At 33.9% G+C, this 20,379-nt stretch overlaps 2 long non-coding RNA genes across 2 annotated transcripts; both read left to right on the top strand.

The window, feature by feature from the left end:
- The first annotated feature begins 3,688 nt into the window (after positions 1-3,688).
- On the top strand, positions 3,689-5,733 carry LOC133865821 (uncharacterized). Its single transcript, XR_009899817.1, has 3 exons — positions 3,689-3,744; positions 5,402-5,489; positions 5,594-5,733. It is a non-coding gene; the product is annotated as an uncharacterized LOC133865821 (long non-coding RNA).
- An 8,049-nt stretch (positions 5,734-13,782) lies between these two features.
- On the top strand, positions 13,783-15,985 carry LOC133865607 (uncharacterized). Its single transcript, XR_009899780.1, has 3 exons — positions 13,783-13,890; positions 15,005-15,202; positions 15,778-15,985. It is a non-coding gene; the product is annotated as an uncharacterized LOC133865607 (long non-coding RNA).
- The last annotated feature ends 4,394 nt before the right edge of the window (positions 15,986-20,379 follow it).

The raw sequence follows: 20,379 nt of genomic DNA, 5'->3' as shown, positions 1-20,379 counted from the left end.
GGTTAATAATTTTCAACCCGCAGGGGTGTGGGGCGAGGGTAAAAATGGCAGAAATCCGCCCCACCCCGCCTCGCCCCGCCCCGCCCCGCCCTGTGCACACCCCTACATAAGAGACCAATTAGGTTTTGACTTCTAAGACTATGAATTTGTACCGGCTTCCGAATTTGGTGTGTTCGGAATACTAGAAAATTAGGTAAGCTTTAGAAATATTATGACAGGAACCCTTTTGGGTGTGTGTGTGTGTGTGTGTTTTTTTTTTTTTTTTAATTAAAATCTCAATTTTCAATTTTTCAATTCTAATTTTGGGTGTTCTCAACTATCCATGCAGCCTTGACAATCACCACCCCTAATAATCATCATGATTTTATTTTGTTGCTTTTGACAATATATATGATGTGATGTTAATTACTATATTAAAAACAAATTAAATAATATGATAACATATTCAACACATAACAATATCTTAGCCAATAGATTTATGAAACTTAATAAAATGGAAAGGATTCTATTCTGAAAAATTAACATGGACCACGGAAAGGTAAGTACGTAGGATTAAGATAATATTAAATTTCCAAGAAAAATAGGCAATTCTCCATAGACGGAAAGTTGGGGTTAATATTATTAATAATAAATAAATAAATAAATAAATAAACTGGAGATATGTTTGTAGAAAGTTCTCAAGTATCCGGCAAACTTCAGCGCCTAAGCCCATGGGTCTTCTGCTTGCCAAAACATCCAAAATGCTCAATTCCCAAGACTTGTGGGCTGGGCCTCAAACTTTTTAAAAGGTAAACTTGTAAATATGCGTACACAATCAAGTAAAAGCGTTAAAAATTTTAATTTTAATTTTTTTTTGACATGTTCACATAAGAGGGAGGAGAGAGTTTCGAACTAGTGATCTCCTTTTTATGAGGCATAATCTCCAGCCGATTGAGCTACCTCTTGAAGACAGTGAAAATTTCACAATTGTGCTGCTGCCGTTGAAGAGAAAAGGTTTGTCTTCAATTCCCATGATTTTATTTAGTACGGAATAATAGGATGTTGGCCTATTTTACTGCATGTTGGCCTGTTTGTTGTGAGGTTTTGAATTTTTATTTTTGTTTCCATTTCATGGTTTTTTTTTTATTATTTATTTTCTTGTTTTAACGACAATTTGCTAACTAAATTATCGTGCCAGGAAGTCTTTGCTGATTTGGAGGAAGGTTAATTAATACAACCTTATTATGGAACACAAAATTGAAACCAGTTGTAGAACACATCCTATTATTCATCCCCTTAAAAAAAAATATTTCAACTCAGTACATTGTCCAAGAGATGAAAAAATGTCTGAACTTTATTCCCCATTCCGAAATTTAATTTAGATTTCTATGAGTCAAAGTTGTATGATATTTTGGGTAACGAGAAAAAGCGGAAAATCAATTAAGATAAAGTGTGAGGAGTTCAATTATTTTGTGTAAAGAACTTTATTAAGCCGGTGTAGGCAAAAGCTACCTATAAACAAGTTTAATCTTGAAATTTTGGTCATGAATGAACCGGATTATGTTGTTGCAAACCGTTGGATTGGCTATGCAATCGAAAGCAATGTAAAAGAGTTGAATTTTGGCTTAAAATCCTATGCCTATAACTCTGAAGAAGGTCCTGACGATTATAAGGTGGTGCCTAAGAGTATTCTATGAGCAAAATTAATAATTTTGTTAAACTTGTCTGGGGTAACTTAAAAAAGTTGAAGTCATCTTAGTAATATTAATTTATCTTTTTTGAGAAAGTTGGTTTTGTCGCAAGTTGATATGAATGACCAGATTTTCCCAAGTCTAATTTATGGTTGTCTTGTTTTAGAAAAGATAGAAATTGGACGATGTTACTTTATAATAAAAGTTGTAGTATTCTTAGGATGCGTTTGAAATTGCGATTTCGTAGACAAAAAGTGCGATTTTAAACCAAATCACAGAAAATGAACCGTTTGAGAATTGCATTTTTAAAAAGTACTTGAGATTGGAAAATGCCAAAAAATGCATTTTCAAATCGCAGACGGTGCTTTTTTTAAAACGTGAAATTTTAAAAGCTAACCTACAATTTTAAAGGTCAAAACTCTAATTTTGTCAAACGCTAAACTACATTTTTAAAAATCATTTTTACCAATCGCATATTTTAAAATCGCAAACCTAAATAGACCCTTAGCACTATCAGGAAAAAAATTGAACCATTAAATTTAAGAACAATGATTAAAATCTTTAGATCTCCACGTAAAAATATTCTGAAAAATTCTAAAGATTTAATACCAAATATCTATTGATTGGGATTTATTTGTAAAAAAGAGTCCATAATCCATGACATTTACTTGGTGGTAAATTGTAAGCATCAATTTAATAAAACGCATGTAATAAGAAAGAAAGTTTGGCAACATAGTTTTAACAAGAACTTAAACACAACATACGAGGGTACTACCAAGAAATCAAAAAGTTCCAACAAAATATTCACAAAGTTGAATTTCCTATTGATTATTAATTATGTATGAATTTTAAAAGATAAAAAGAGAAATGTTTGTGATGCATGAACCGCTTCATATAATATTGAATCTGCAGGAGATGCGCAACCGGACCCATCCCCATGCACTTGCTGCATTAACAACTAATGGTGCAAATCTCCTCCACCTCTATTTTGTTTTTCTAAAAATATTGGTTAAATATTTTTTTATACTTCGTTTGTTTCGACGTAAAATGGTTTTCGTCGTAAAATATTTTCGACGAAATCAATTTAGAAAAAATAATTTTCTCGAAAATATTTTTCGGCATTTGGTTTGTACGAAAAAATTACAAAAACTGAAAATGCATCTGTCGCCGGAATCCGGCAACGTCCGGTCGCCGTCGCTGGATTCTGGCGAACATGTTTGGCCGGATTCCGGCAGGACTCCTCCGGATCCGGTCAGATCCGACCGGATCAGTGGCCCGATCCGGTCATATCCGGCCGGATCCCGATTGGGTTCCGGCAAGATTCCACAGGCATCCAGCGACGGTGGCCGGATTCCAACGCCGACAGTATTCCGACGGCAGGATTTCGGCGCTGGCAGTATTTCGGCGGCCGGATTCCAGTGCCAGCATTATTCCGGTGGCCGGATGATGCTGGATTCCAGTACCGCCTGGTTTCGAACGACCAACTATTGCCAAATTCGGGCAATCGGATATCAAACGTGCGTGCAATGACGAAGAATTTAATTTCGGAAAACGATTTACGGTTTTTAAAACCGTAAAAATTTTCTAAAAATTAAATAAGTTTTTAAGGTCAAACCGAAAATGAGTTTCGTTGACCATTATTTTCGCTCCTAACAAACACCGTAAAATACCAAAATCATTTTCTAGAAATCATTTTGCGCCGAAACAAGTGGAGCATTAGTGTACGTTGTTTAAAAATTTTATTTTTGCCCACTTCAATTCTAATTTGTATTATAGATGATTCTACGTTTATAATTAAAAATAAAGATGATACTTCCATCCAAATTTCATTAATAAAATTATCAAAAATTCACGTCAAACCAATTAAAGACCGCCAAGTGGCGCCTCATTAAAAGCGTCAATGGCATGGTATATATATATATTATTTAATAAAATGTAGGGTTGAAAAAGACTGCTTATTTAGAGTATAAGTTTAGTAGTCCTCTCCCTGAGAAAACAATTTGCCGACGTTCTGAAAATTTCAGAATTGCATGTGCTGCCGCCGTTGAAGCTGTACGTGGTTGAAGCAAAACAGGTTTGTCTTCAATTCCTATGATTTTATTTAGTTCGAAATAATAAGAGAAATCTTTTATGATTTTTGATATAAAACTATTCACTCTCTGTTGTCATGTGTGGGATGCATCTCGTGTTAATACTGCAGTAAGGCATAATTTATAGCATAATTATGCTCTGTGCCAACTCAATTCTCTAAAAAAAGGGAGCATAAATTTGATTTATCGCTTATAGATTTTGATCATCTATATATAATTAACTTAGCTTTCATTGAAGAAAATTCCTTTTCTTTATCTGTTACAGAAAATTCAGTCTAACCAGATAGCCTAGCTTTGAGGTTACAGTACAATTTTTTTATTTTCTATTTATAGTCGGAAGGATAGGACATAATTACCCTCATTATCACAACCTTACATTCAAGTCAGAGACTTTTTAGGGCTGCTGATCCATAGGATAAACTAATTAGGTTTTGTGTGGAAATTCTTGCCTTTCAGTGAATGCTAGCTTCATTAAAGTCTGAAGAATATTCTCCCTTTTTTGGTTTGTTTTAACGATAATTTGCTGACTAAATTATCGTACGTGCCAAGACGTCTTTGCTGGTTTGGATCGAGGAAGGTTAATTAATTCAAGCTTATTATGGAGCACAAAATTGACCGACTATCGGAATTGCCAGAACCAGTTGTAGAGCACATCCTATCATTCATTCCATTGGAAAAAATACTTCAACTCAGTACATTGTCCAAGAGATGGCAAAAGGTCTGGACTTTATTCCCCATTCCGCAATTTAATTCAAAATTTTATGAGTCAAATTTGTACGAGATTTCGAGCAACGAGAAAAAGCGGAAAATCAAGATAAAGAGTGAGGAGTTCAATTATTTTGTGGAGAGAACTTTAGTAAGCCGTTGTAGGAAAAAGCTACGTATAAACAAGTTTAATCTTAAAATTTGGGTCATGTATGAACCGGATTATGTTGTTGCAAACCGTTGGATTGGGTATGCAATCGAAAGCAATGTAAAAGAGTTGAATCTTGGCTTAAAATCCTATGTCTATAGCTCTGAAGAGAAGCCTGATGAGTATCAGGTGCCTGAGAGTATTCTAAGAGCAAAATCAATAATTTTGTTGAACTTGTCTGGGGGTAACTTGAAGTCGAAGTCATCTTACAGTGATATTAATTTATCTTCTTTGAGAAAGTTGGTTTTGTCGCGAGTTGATATGGATGACCAGATTTTCCGAAGTCTAATTTATGGTTGTCCTGTTTTAGAAGAGATAGAAATTGGACGAAGTTACGGGTTGAAAAATATACATTTGCCAGTATGTCTTCCTAAACTCATGTCCTTTAAGCTGCTGATCTGTTATGATGAACTTGAGAGTTTTGAGATGAAAGCACCAAATCTAAAGAAGCTAGTTATAGATTCATCCATTGTGACAGACAAATGGTTGCACAGTTTCCTTTCTAAACATCCACTCATTGAGAGCTTGGGGCTTCGTTATTTTTGTATGTTGGAAAGGATTAAGATTTCAAGTGATCGCATGAAGAGTTTGACCATTCATCAATGCAGTCATTTGGTTGGAGTTAACATTGTTACTCCTAACTTACATACACTCGATTATTGTGGTGATGTTATATCCCTTTCTTCCAACGCTTTTACTCTATCAGAAGTTAATCTCAACCTTTGTAGCTATACTCCTTTGGATGTTGAAAAGATTGAATTCCTCGCAAAGTTAAGTCATCCGAAATTATTGATTTGGAGTACTTTCTGTGACAAGGTATTCTACTTTCTTTTATTTGATTCTCTTATAGTTTACTTTGTACATCAATTATTATCATTCGTTATAAATATCTAACATTTGTTTTTATTTACTTTGTGAAGAGTTTGATTGCTCCAAAAGAATTGAGAGAAACACTATCATCCCCTTTATATAATGTCAAGCAATTGAAGTTAAAGTTATTCTGCCATCCACGTACGAGATATGAGATCATCGAACTTGTGGATTCCTTGTTATGAATTTCTCCTCTTCCAGAGATTCTTTTTATAGAATGGGAGGAGACACATGACAATATATCTTTTAAGGTACATATTACATATGTTCATTTTCTGAGAATGTATAAACTTTCTTCTAATACCGTTATTTTTTAGGATGCTTTGGTTTTTAAGTGCTTCAAACAAGGTTACTAAAGTAAAAGGTCATTTTTGTAACCATGTCGTGTTCATCTCGTATTTTGTCACAATCCATTGATGTGGTAGTTCATAACAAGTAAAATAATTAAACAAAAATATGGCTTATTAAGTTCTCTTAATTATTTTACCAATTATATAGATTGCCACATCAGTTTGTAAATGATTTTATAGTAAAATTTGTAGTACTCGAAACATTTTCTATTATTTTATATCAGCTGTAATTTGATCTTTTGTGGTTCATTCGTAGCATGTGACATTAGATGCTAATGGTGGTATTACAATGCACTAATGAATTTTTTATAATTAAAGAAAAAAAAATTATTCTGATTACATCATATTTTCGCATTTCTAAATTCAATTTCAAACACCTTTTATTTTTTTTCTTATACCTTTTTTGTGGCATTTTTTATAGTGTTCCTAATTGTGTGCATGCTCTTATTTCAGTTCTCATATGAAACTCCAGATTACAAATCAAAATATCCACTTTGTTGCAAATTTCTTCCAATTCTGTGTTGGCGGCATTGCTTAAAGACTATCAAGATTGATGACTCTGGAAGATCTGCAGATGTCAAAGCTCTAAAGAAATATTTTCATAAGAATGCAGAAATATTAGAGAGCATCCTATAATTTCAAGGAGGTAGAGGATTTGCAAATAAAAAGATTATGGACAAGTATCTTTTAGAGATTCATAATTTTTCGAAATTGTCTCACTGATTGTGACTTGAATTATCTTATAGAATCTCAACTCGATTTTGCTAATGTTTATTTCTACTTTAAATAAACAGTGTTGAGGGCATAATGTTTTGTACGATTATCGAGACATTCACCAACTTGTCATGCTTTATAAATTTGTCTTGTTTTTTGTTAACTATTAGTAACTAGCAATGCTATCTTCTTAATTTCAAGTTTTTTCGGAAGATTTTTAATTTTTAATTTTAGGGGACGGATTGTGTTGTGTGTCTACGACGATGGAGCTATTGAAGTAGTGTCTGGTTGAGTTGAATTAATGGATGTTCTTAGTCTAATTTTCTTCTGATCTGTCACATGGAGTTAAAAAGCAAGACTAATGTGCAATCCCCTATATGACTGCATGTGCATTAGCAGACAGCTAATTAATTTGAGTTAAAATTAATAAGACGGGTGAACTTACGGAGGGACCATTTCCAATTTTCCAAGGCCTTCCTCCTCGTCCGCGTCCACCGGTGCTGAAGGAATCACTTCAATTTCTTCATCTTCGCCCACCCTCCATCTCAAAGCATACTTTGATCTTAGTAAGATCTTTAGGTGCTGCAGGAATGCCATCAAGCTCAAATTATCCCAACTGGTAATTTCCATGCAAGAAGTTCCCATCTCAAAGAATACTTTTACTTGTACCTGTGTCTATGTAGGTCACGATGCGTCAACAGTTTGTCTGTAAATTATGAGTTGGTTTATTATTTAGTTATGACAGTAAGTTAGCATATGATCGAGCTGTCTTGTTAGCGTGTTAATTAGATAAGTTTTACAGTTGAGATGTTTTCTAATCTTGTATATATGGACGACTCTGTCTCAGAGATATAATAACAGAGTGAAGCTCTATCCCGTTGGTTGGATTTACTCATCAACTTTTAAGACCCACTTGTTGCAAAGAGGTTTGATTTCAATGCATGCACTTGGGCATTTGGGATGAATTTCTTTGATTTGCGAGAGTGGAGACTACAAAATTTAACTGATGTCTACCACAAATACTGCAATTGGTAAATGTTTTGTTTGTCCCCGCATTTGCGTGTGTACCTATAGGAGTGAAAGTTTATTTTTAAAAAGTGAATGATCGATTTCAAATCGCGTGCTGGCTTAGGAATTTATCATATATTTACCCAATAATTAATGGTGCAAATCTCCTCCACCTCTATTTGTTTTTTCTAAAATATTAGTTAAAAACTTTTTTAGCACATATGATTTAAATTTTTTATTTTTGAATTAAATATTATTTAACTCCGTTAGGATCATACAAGCGGAGCGGTTATTAATCTGAAATAATCGATAACCGATAATAATCGCCAACAACCGCTAACTGAAGAAACCGAAAGACTAAAAAATCGAAAAATTGAAAATAACTGCAACCGGATAACCGGGTACCCGGTTGTGATTACTGGTTGTAGGGTTTTAGGAAACCAGGTAACCGGTAACCCTTTTTTTTTTAATATATATATATATATATAAAACTTTAAATTTAGCTTTGTCCTGTTGAGAATTCTTGGATCCACATTGACATCAGAGATGGCTGTTTCCATCACCACCTTGGCGACTCTACCAATAGTTGAATTGAAAGTAAAAACTGCACCAATGTTCACAACCGCAGGACTTTGGCAATACACAGAACCGGTAAGGAATACCCTATCAAAGTTAGAAGTGGCAGAACCACAAACTGTTTCAAACTTGCCACCACACCAATTCTTCACAATAAAGACTCAAAACTTTTCTCAAACTAAGCTTGCACATGCTTCAAAATCTGGATACCCAGATGAGTTTAAGAGACCACAAGCCCACAATGATTAAGTACAAACGTGGTAGCCTAGATATGAAAGGGTATCCCCAGAAACTAACGAGCACTTATTGACCACTACTTCATGGTCAGGGCGCAACCCATTTCTTATCTGATAAACTCGTGGAAAAAACCAAAAATAGTAGAAGGAAAATATTGGAAAATTAAGCCACCAAAAAAAAAACAAACTGTGGAGCATGTGTTTGGTAAGGAAAAATGAAGGAAAGAGCAAAAAGGGATAGTACTGTTGAATTTGATATTTTGTGGAAACATGTCCCACCATGCAAAAATGAGAATCACATTTTCGGACACAGAGAGAATCATTTATGATGAAACAAAAGGGTATTAAAAAATAATTGCTAGTTTGCCTTTCATTGCATGAATGAAAACCGGTTATCCGACTAATAACTAGATAATCAGAGGTCGGTAATAACCGTAATTGGTAGACTGATTGCGGTTACGGTTATTTAAATAAGAATAATCGGATACTCCAGTTGTGGTTGCGGTTATGAAAGAATAACCGCAACCGGTTGTATACTCTTAAGCCCTGAGAACTGTCTTTTTTTATGAAGCACCAAGAACTGACAAGTGCCATGATATGACCCTCCAACCTGCCAATCTGTTATGATTTAGCCCCCTTGGTCAGTCTTTACTATTATCTTGGATGGAAAATTAGATTTAACCAAAATGTTCTGAAAATACCCTAATTTTGACAATTGAAAAACTAAAATTATCCTTTGTATTCATTGGTAGAAAAATACTATTTTTTAAAAATAAATAAAGAAAAATATATATATATATATATATATATATATATATATATATATATATATTTAAAAAAAAATCTAAAGGATAAATGCAAAATCATTCTTTGTGGTTGGCCGAAATTACAAATCCCTTGTTATGGAATAAAAAATAATTCAAAAATAATTTTTTTTTTTTTAAAAAGAATAAATTAAAAATAAAAATATAAAATTTTAAAACATAACAAATTTATTTTTTAAGATAAATGTAAAATCAGTTTTTGTGGTCAGCCGAAGTTACAAATTGTTGGTAGTGGAATAAAAATAATCCAAAAGTCATCGGGATATGCCCAAATAACAATTTACTTTCTGCTGTAAAATTCCTTCAATACACTTGACGAATTCCATTAATGTATCACGTTATCACCAATAAGAATGTGTAATGTAGCAGTGGCAGTGGCAGTGGAGCTAATGCTATTTTGTCTAGTTTAGTCGAATTAACCGATGCCCTCAATCTAAATTTTTGTTTCACTGTTTCACCAATTATAAATTATCACATCAATTTGTAAACTACTTTAAAGTAAAAGTTGTAAGGAAAAAATTGAACCATTAAATTTAAGAACAATGATTAAAATCTTTAGATCTCCACGCAAAAATATTCTGAAAAATCTAAAAGATTTAATACCAAATATCTTTTAATTGATTGGCATTAATTTGTGAAAAAGAGTGCCTAATGCATGACATTTGGGCAACATAGTTTTAACGTACGAGGGCCACTACCAGAAAGGGGGGGGGGGGGGGGGGGGGGGGGGGGGGGGGGGTGAGGTTGGGTTAGAATCCATTCTAACCTAGTAATAATATTACAACAAAATATTCACAAACTTGAATTTGCTATTTTTTTTATTAATTATCTATGAATTTTAAAAGATAAAAAATTAAATGTTTGTGATGCATGAACTGCTTCATTCTGAATCTGCAGGAGATGTCCAACAGGACCCATCCCCACTCGCTGCATCTAATGGTGCAAATCTCCTCCACCACTATTTTGTTTTTTAAAAAATATTGGTTAAACTCTTTTTTAATTTATTTGGTTTAAAAGTTTTATTTTTGTCCCACTTTAATTTTAGGTTTAAAAACCTTTTTGGTACCTGTGGTTTAAAAACTTTATTTTTTGATATTTCAGTTTAATTTTTCTTCATAGATGGTACTTGAATTTTGGAAAAAGACGAAATTGGTACTTCCGTTTATTTTTCCGTCCAATATTTAACGGTCTGTCACGTATCAACCAATAAGAGTTAACACATGGCATGATATTAAAAAAAGAAAAAGAAAAAGGGGTGGCTTTGGGCAAAATGGGCGTGGTTCGGCCACCCCGAAAGGCCAAAAAGAAAAAGAATATATATATAAGAGGGTTTTGGCCATTAAGGGTGGCTTAAACACCCCCATGGGCAACGGGAGTGGTTTGACCACCTCCAAGGGCCAAAAAGAAAAAAATAAATAAATATATAATTTTTTTAAAAGTTTTTAATATTTTTATTTTTAAATTTTTATTAATTTTAATTAATTTTTAAAGTTTTTGTTTTTTTTTTTTTTTCTTTTTAATATTGTGCCACATGTCAACCCTTATTGGTTGACACGTAGCAGATCGTTAAATATTGGACGAAAAAATAAACTGGGGTACCGATTTTGTCTTTTCGTAAAATCTAGGTACTATCTATGAAGAAAAATGAAATTGCGACACCAAAAAATAAAATTTTTAAACCACAGATACCAAATAGGTATTTAACCCTAAGCTTTTGATTAAAAATGGAGATGGGGGAATAAAAAAAATAGAAGTTGGACCATTCTGTCTATATTAGAATGAAGAGGTTATAATATAACAAACTTCATTGAATCCAGTATTTAGAAACTTGTGGGCAGTTCTCAACTATCTAGCCAACTTCAGCGCCCAAGCCCATGGCATGATATATATATATATTTCAGAATTGTGCTGCCGCCGTTGAAGCTGTACGTGGTTGAAGCAAAAAAGGTTTGTCTTCAATTCCTATGATTTTATTTATTTCGAAATAATAAGAGAAATCTTTTGATGATTTTTAATATAAAACGATTCACTCTCTTGTGATGTGGGTGATGCACTGATGCATCTCGTGTAAATACTGCAGTAAGGCATAATTTATAGCTTAATAATGCTCTGTGCCAACTGAATTCTCTAACAAAAGGGAGCATAAATTTGATTTATAGCATATAGATTTTGATCATCTATATATAATTAACTCCATCATAAACTAAATGGCCTTTAATTTGTATGGTTTAACTTAGCTTTCATTGAAGAAAATTCCTTCAATTTATAGAAAATTCAGTCTAACCAGGACATAATACACTCCAATCAGGTTACAACACAATTTTTTTTTTTTTTTTTTAATTTTTTATTTGTAGTCTGAAATATAGGACATAATACATTCCAATCAGAGACTTTTTAGGGTTGTTGATCGATAGGATAAACTAATTAATTAGGTTTTGTGTGGTTATTCTTGCCTTTCAGTGAATGCTAGCTTCTTTTTTTTTTTTTGATGAATAAGTGAATTTTATAAACCAAAAAACAGAGTACAAACAAAAGGTCTAAACCGACCAACCAAACAAGCAACAAACAGAGAACAAAACTCTGTTAACAGCTGGCCTCAAAACGTAAACAAGTGTCACACTAGTAAGCTTCCATCTATATTCCACATCTGACAAATCGCCACATTCTCCTTGCTCTTTATGAATTTTCCTTTCCCTGAAATTCTATTCCGAACCTCCCAGAAAATCTGTCTTAAAATCTGTTCTTCTGTTTTAGGGTGGCCTTTTGCTTTAATTTCATTTCTTGTGCGCCAAATATGATACACAGTAGAGCTCAAGATCAACTTACACAGCACACCCTGCAACTTCTTCGTTCTCCATTTCCTGCAAGCTTCGTCAAGCACACTCTGCCAATCTAGAGGAGGATGTTGATAGAAGCATCGATTCATGCAGGTCTTCCAAATACGAGAGCTAAAACTGCAAGAGAAGAAAAGATGTTCGCGGCTTTCCACTCCATTTCTGCAGAAAAAACACTGTGTGTCTCCTTGATACCCCCAAGTCACAAGCCTTTCTCCCGTTGTAAGCCTATTAAGAACCACCAACCATAAGATAAATGCTTGTTTAGGAATAGCTTGAGGAAACCATACAACAGACCACCAACTAACTTCCGGCTTCCTTTTCCTCATAAATTCCCAAGTATCAACACTCACATAAACTCCTTTCCGAGATAGGGTCCAAATAGGTTTGTCCACATTACCTAAAGGCACATCCGGAAGTTTACTTTGGATATCAACTAGCTCTTCTGATCTAGCCGGCTTCCAGCTCCATCTCCCATTCCGAATAACAGAATTCATCTTTGCCTCCAAACTACTCTGAGAGTCATATATAATTCTAAACCCATATTTCTCATAGAGTGGCCCAAAAGGATGCCAATTGTCCAACCACAAGTGAATAAGCTTTCCATCTCCCACATCAAACTTAATAAACTCCCTGGCTGTGCTTCTCAAACTCAAAAGTTTCCTCCAACTCCATGAGCAATTCTGAGGAATGCTTAAGTTCCAAAAACTCCTCCCTCTCAACAAGTAGGTCCGAACCCAAGCAACCCAAATGGAACCCGAGCAAGCAAACAAATTCCATATATGCCTTAGCATAGACACCCGGTTCCACTCTTCTAAACATTTCAATCCCAATCCACCCTCCTTCTTAGGATAGCAAACTTCCCCCCAAGCTACTTTAGCTTTTGCCGAATTGCCCTCCTTACCATTCCATAAGAACCTATTAAACATTTGAGTCATGTCTTTTAGAACCCTCTTAGGAAGGATGAACATGCCTGTCCAGTAAACCTGAAGGCTAAATAGTACTGAAGTAAGAAGCTGAAGCCGACCAGCAAAAGACAAATTTTTTGAAGTCCAAGAACCAGTTCGTCTTGAAATCCTTTCTAGAAGCATTCTGCAATCCTCAGCAGAGAGTCTTGAAGAAATCAATGGAACACCAAGGTACCTAACTGGAAGCACACCCTCCATCATTTGTAGCTCAGCCAGCAAATGATCTTTCATCCTTGCAGAAATACCAGAACAAAAGAAAGAACTCTTAGAAGGATTTGCTTTCAATCCAGAGATACTTTCAAAATCCACCAAAGCTGCCTTCACTATGCTTATAGAATACTCTCCCTTTTTTCGTATTGCCTATGAAGTAATAATTAATTGTTAATTTGTTTTTGGTGGCCGGTGTACAATTTATAAGTTTACTAAATAGTATTACTAAAATAATATACTTTAGAGCAGCAATACTTAAGATCATTCTTCTACGGGCCAAAAAGGTTGTTGCAACTTGCAAGTATCTACAAACTTGGCCGTGCTTAACAAAAGAATAATAGGATGTGTATTTTGCTCCCAATTTTACTGTTGGTCTGTTTGTCTTGAGGTTTATTTATTTATTTACCATTTCATTTATTTTTTAAACAATAATTTGCTGACTAAATTATCGTGCCAGGACGTTTTTGCTTGTTTGGAGGAAGGTTAATTAATTTAAGCTTATTATATATGCAGCACAAAATTGACAGATTATCGGAATTGCCAAAACCAGTTGTAAAACACATCCTATCATTCATCCCCTTAAAAAAAATACTTCAACTCAGTACATTGTCCAAGAGATGGCAAAAGGTTTGGACTTTATTCCCCATTCCGCTATTTAATTCAAAATTCTATGAGTCAAATTTGTACGAGATTTCGAGCAAAAGTAGAAAATCAAGATAAAGAGTGAGGAGTTCAATTATTTTGTGGAGAGAACTTTAGTATGCCGCTGTAGGCAAAAGCTACGTATAAACAAGTTTAATCTTAAAATTAGGGTCATGTGTGAACCGGATTATGTTGTTACGAACCGGTGGATTGGCTATGCAATCGAAAGCAATGTAAAAGAGTTGAATCTTGGCTTAAAATCCTATGTCTATAGCTCTGAAGAGAAGCCTGATGAGTATCAGGTGCCTGAGAGTATTCTAAGAGCCAAATCAATAATTTTGTTGAACTTGTCTGGGGGTAACTTGAAGTCGAAGTCATCTTACAGTGATATTAATTTATCTTCTTTGAGAAAGTTGGTTTTGTGGCGAGTTGATATGGATGATCAGATTTTCTGAAGTCTAATTTATGGTTGTCCTGTTTTGGAAGAAATAGAAATTGGACGCTGTTATGGGTTGAAAAATATACATTTGCCAGCATGTCTTCCCAAACTCGTGCCCATTAAGCTGCTATTCTGTTATGACGAACTTGAGAGTTTTGAGATGGAAGCACCAAATCTAAAGAAGCTAGTTTTAAATTCACCCATTGTGACAGACAAATGGCTGCACGGTTTCCTTTCTAAACATCCACTCATTGAGAGCTTGGAGCTTAGTTATTTTTGTATGTTGGAAAGGATTAAGATTTCAAGTGATCACATGAAGAGTTTGATCATTGGTCAATACAGTAATTTAGTTGGAGTTAACATTGTTACTCATTACTTACATAGACTCGGTTATTGGGGTAAAGTTATATCCTTTTCTTCCAACGCTTTTACTCTATCGGAAGTTAGTCTCAAATTTTCGATAAATACTTCTCTAAATGTTGAAACAATTGAATTCCTCACAAATTTAAGTCATCCGAAATTATTGACTTGGAGTACTTTCTAGTTTCTATGACAAGGTATTCTACTTTCTTTTATTTGATTCTCTTATAGTTTTTTTGTACATCAATTATTATCATTTGTTATAAAAATCTAACATTTGTTTTTATTTGCTTTGTGAAGAGTTTGATTGCTCCAAAAGAATTGAGAGAAACACTTTCATCCCCATTATATAATGTCAAGCAATTGATGTTAAAGGTATTGTATCGACGTCCGAGAGATGAGATCATCGAACTTGTAGATTCCTTGTTATGGATTTATCCTCTTCTAGAGATTCTTTTTATAGAATGGGAGAAGACAGGTGACAATATATCTTTCAAGGTACGTATTGCATATGTTTGTATCTGAGAATGTAAAATCTTTCTTCTAATACTGTTATTTTTTTAGGATGCTTTGAGTCTTTAGTGCTTCAAACAAAGTTACCAAAGTAAAATGTCATTAATCTTGTAGCCATGTCATGATAATTATTTTAGAGTGGTGTTGGAGATATTACAACTTTTATTACTAGGTTATTTACAAATTGATGTGGTAGTTCATAACCAGTAAAATAATTAAGCAAAAATATGGCCTATTAAGTTCTCTTAATTATTTCACCAACAATATCGATTGCTGTGTCAGTTTGTAAATGCTTTTATAGTACATGTTGTACTATATACTCCAAACATGTTCTATTATTTTGTATTAACTGTAATTTGATCACGGGACATTAGGTGCTAATGGTGGTATTAAATGCACAATTGAATGTTTTATAATAATAATAAAAAAAATTATTCTTATTGCCATCATGTTTTCGCATTTCTAAACTCCGTTTCAAACCCCTTCTATTTTTTTCTTATACATTTTTCTGGCATTTTGTATAGTGTTCCTAGCTAACTGTGTGCATGCTCTTATTTCAGTTCTTATACGAAACTCCTGTTTACAAATCAAAAAATCCAAGTTGTTGCAAATTTCTTCCAGTTCCGTGTTGGCGACATTGCTTAAAGACTATCAAGATTGATGAGTTTGGAAGATCTTCAGATGTCAAAGCTCTAAAGAAATATTTCCGTAAAAATGCAGAAATATTAGAGAGCATCCTATAATTTCAAGGACGTAGAGGATTTGCAAATAAAAAGATTATGGAAAAGTATCTTTTAAAGATTCATAATTCTTTGAAATTGTCTCATTGATTGTGACTTTTGAACCTGTCTTATAGAATCTCTTGACTTGAGTTTGCTCATGTTTATTTTTACTTTAAATAAACCGTGTTGAAGGCATAATGTTTTGTAAGATTATCCAGACATTCACCAAATTGTCATGTTTTATAAATTTGTCTTGTTTATTGTTTCACTATTAGTAACTAGCATTAGCAATACTATGTTCTTAATTTCAAGTTTTTCCGGAAGATTCTAAATTAATTTTAAGGGACAACTTGTGTAGTGTGTCTACCGCTGATTGATGTAGTTTTTTTTTCCGTGAAATTTACGCAATGAAAAAGCAGCTATAAAAGTTTGTACTTCTTCACACTACTTCACAATTGCGTTTCCGTCGCGTCTGCCGCGGCACAAGCTGTTCTTGAAGCACAAAGATATTTTCCTCTTTTCTCTTCTTCTCTCCCATCCCTTCTCACAAATTTCACCTCCCAATTGTGAAACAAGTTGAGATTTACCCGAATGTCTTCAATGAGATTCCCAATCCTTTCCTGGAAAATGTCTCCGGATCGTATAGCTGTGACAACCAACTGTGAATCTCCCTCGAGCTGAATTGACTGGAACCCCAAATCTCTGCAGAACATAACCCCCTGTCTAGCAGCATATGCCTCGGCTACGTGTGGATCGAGGATATAGTGTTGAAAAGTGCTCATGGATGCTCGAGGGGGATAGAGAAAGTTTTAGAAAAGGGAATCGAGAAGGATGTTTAGTGGCACCTATTCGTTGAGAGCCGTAAATGAGGGGTTTTGTCGGTGGGAACTGTAACAGGTCAAAGAAAAGCACTAGCCATATCTGCGCTATAATCCCAGAAGGATTAGTGAATTTGGAGTTTCTTTAGAATTTCTTGTAAAGCTTAGTTTCACATAATAACTAGGCAGTGTAGGACTTAGCACTTATAACTATCTTTATAAACTACCGACTTTATGTGGGCCACTCACCTTCTCAATATGGAATCAGGGTGTTATAGAAACTGCATAGTGAGACCCAATACAACTAATATTAATAGGATTCAGATTTTCATTTCGAAAGAATGGCGTTTCATTTCTGTTGTTAACATGCTTATGTAACATCATCCACCGATACACGAATATCATCATTATTCTATATATTTTTTTGATTGTCCATATTATTTTTGGGAATTACTTGTGAGGACCCTCTTAGCTGGCACTGCGAGCACCCGTGCATCCATCAATCTCACTGCAAGCCTAGGTTTCCCATTAGTGGTTGATCTGAAGGATTGGTGTATATTGAAGTCACTTGAGCCTTACTCATTCCCAAAAGGCACCTCAAGGGAAGAGGTTTGCTCAAGGCTTATAAAGCCCACAACCCAGGTATACCTTGGCAATGTGGGACTCTTAACACGCCCCCTCACGTGTGGCATCTTTTGGCCAAACACGCAATGTGGGACTCTTAACACGCCCCCTCACGTGTGGCATCTTTTTGCCAAACACGTGTTCAACATCGGGAGGGAAGGCCCAACATTGTCCAAGGGCTTGTGGCTCTGATACCATATTGTAGTCACTTGAGCCTTACTCATTCCCAAAAGGCACCTCAAGGGAAAAGGTTTGCTCAAGGCTTATAAAGCCCACAACCCAGGTATACCTTGGCAATGTGGGACTCTTAACAGCGTAAGTATTCAGCTCGAATCATCTCATTATCAAGATAGCTCTTATGCTATAAATCTTTTACAATTTATTGAAATGTATTAGTATGTGATTGGAAAGTGTTAAAATTTCTTCATAGTAGTTGATGTTGCTGCAATTACATGTTAGTACATGTCAACAAGTTGTAAATCTTGAATAAAATGAAACTAAATAGTATATAAGTAAAATTTTAATATTTGTTGGCATGCATCAATGTCCATTTCCTACTTTTATGCAATGTATTTTCTGATTTGGGTTCATTGTTGGGGAGCCCACATTTCTTTTTAGGTCTCCCACTCCCTCTTCTTTTCAGGATCAAGAGCGGAAAGACCCTCCCTTATAACATTTTTCCTACTTCAATTTTTTTTTTTTTTTAAAAAAAAGGGCCAAACATGTAAATAATAGGGGGTGAATTATAGAGTTAGGATTTGAACTCATAACTTTTTCTTTCATATTATGTTAAATTACCATTTATCTTAAATGTTTAAGATGATAGAAAATAGTAGATTTAATCATTTAATTAATATTATAATACTCTCCTTCACGTATGGTCTCAAATGTAGATTATCTTTTTTGGATTTGGATATGTGCTATGTAGAAAACTACATGCATGTGTTACAGTTTTTTCAACCATCCATATTCAATTTAATAATTTTTTTACATGTATTTGTTGTCATTCTCTTACATATTATTTTTTGCAAATGTCTTATTTAAAGATGAACAATAAATATACAATGAAATTAATGATGCCGAGGATATTTTGGTCCTCAGCACTCTCTTTTGTGTTGATATTAATATATTGTATGATACGATATATATTGCAACAATTTCAAACCTGTTCCACATGGTAGGCATTGTCTCACATGTGATTGATTAAAAAAAAACTTCTTATAACGGCGACCTGAATATAATTGAATACCTAATCAAAGAGGTCTACCACATTTTCCTCTGTGTTTCTTAATTGCAGATATTTAATTTGAAGGTGATATAGTAGACACACATGGCTCTGAAATGGATTTGATTTTTATAAAATTGTGAAAAAAAGCTATCCATTTGCATTTTGCTCTGTATATCTCCAGTAAATTGGAATGCAATCATTATAAGAGCCGGTTTGATCATGTAATTTTGCATGCTAAAAGTGAATTTTTAAACAAATTGCAGAAAGTGCGTTTGAAAAATTATGGTTGAAAATGTCAAAAACTAAAATGTACGTTTTCAAATCACAAGAAAATGGACGTGTTTTTAAAAATGCACGATTTTAAAGGTTGAACAAAAAAATTTACCCAACGATATCTACACTTTAATTTAAGAATTATGTTTTTTTTATTAACTATGTTTTGAAATCTCTATCTTTTAAAACAACAGATTTTGGAAACGCTAAATCAAAAGGACCCAAAAACTGTTTTAGGTCATTTGTAGTAACACAAGCTTTTGGATTGAGATTAATTTGGAATGCATGAAGGAGGGAGAAGAAAAAGCGCAAGAGAATTAAGGCTACTCGGGTGAGATTGACAATGTCACATCAGCATAATGAGATAGTGATGTAGTTTATTGCATCACTCCATAAGAAATATTGAGTAATGCTAGAAATCAAATTTTTATCCTATAACTATTTTACAATGCTAACGTGTCAATCACAACAACACTTAAATTTTTTTAATTTTTAATTTTTATATTAAAAATGACTTGTCTAAGGGTTGGTTGGGATTAGCATCCCAACATTAATTGTAATATAATTGTAGGAAAAAGCGTGGTTTTAAGCATTACTCATAAATATTTCTTTATGGGCACACAAGTTTCATTATAAATTGTGAGACAATGTAACTCTCCTTAAATTAAATTCTCATCAAAAGAGATATTTTTCAATTTAATTCTCATAAAAAAAAAAAGAAAAAAAAAAAGGTATCGGATAATATTTACTAATCAAATTGATTCGGATCACAAGAAATCAGGAAAAACAATTAGCAGCCTCAAAGCATAGAGAATATATCATTTTTTAAAATAAGAAGTCTTGCCATATTTCCATCTAAATAAGCATATTCCTGTCAACGTAATGTATAATCCGTTTGGCATCATGAATTGGGCCTTCTTTCAATGTAAAGTTCAGTGTCTGTGGCAATTTTAGAAGTGTCTACTGACAGAAGATAATCAGCCCATAAGGGAGGTATTAAACTAGAAAGTAAAAAAGAACAAAGAAAGATATTCACATTCTAGAACCAAATCCTATGGTACAAATTGGAATCCCAATTGAACAAGCTAGGAACGAACAAGAACCTAATATATACTTGGGACATTTTTGAATGAGGCATCCCCATGACAAACAGGAATGGATGAAATTAATGACGGTTTCTGTATCAGCTCTAAAAAAGCATTAATAAACGGAGCCAAAAAGATTCGATTACGAACAAAGTATCCCTTCATATCTCGGAATTAGTTGCATTGTCCATGTAAAAAGCATCAAAGGATCTTGAAATTCCTTTCCAATAGGCATGAAAGATTCGATTATACTGTGGCATTTGCCAAGACCTCATTCATCACCCAACTTGTAGAATCATAATCCCTAATAACATGATGTAATCTTTTCTTGGGAGTTAAGTTAGAGACTAATAAAGAGTAAATTTTCATTTACTTTATAGTCTAATAAGAAATAGATCTCTAATTTAGAATA

Source organism: Alnus glutinosa, chromosome 4, assembly GCF_958979055.1.
Source record: "Alnus glutinosa chromosome 4, dhAlnGlut1.1, whole genome shotgun sequence".
Lineage (NCBI taxonomy): Eukaryota > Viridiplantae > Streptophyta > Magnoliopsida > Fagales > Betulaceae > Alnus > Alnus glutinosa.
Note: the sequence above shows the minus strand (reverse complement) of the source record. Positions and strands in the feature narration are given on the sequence as shown.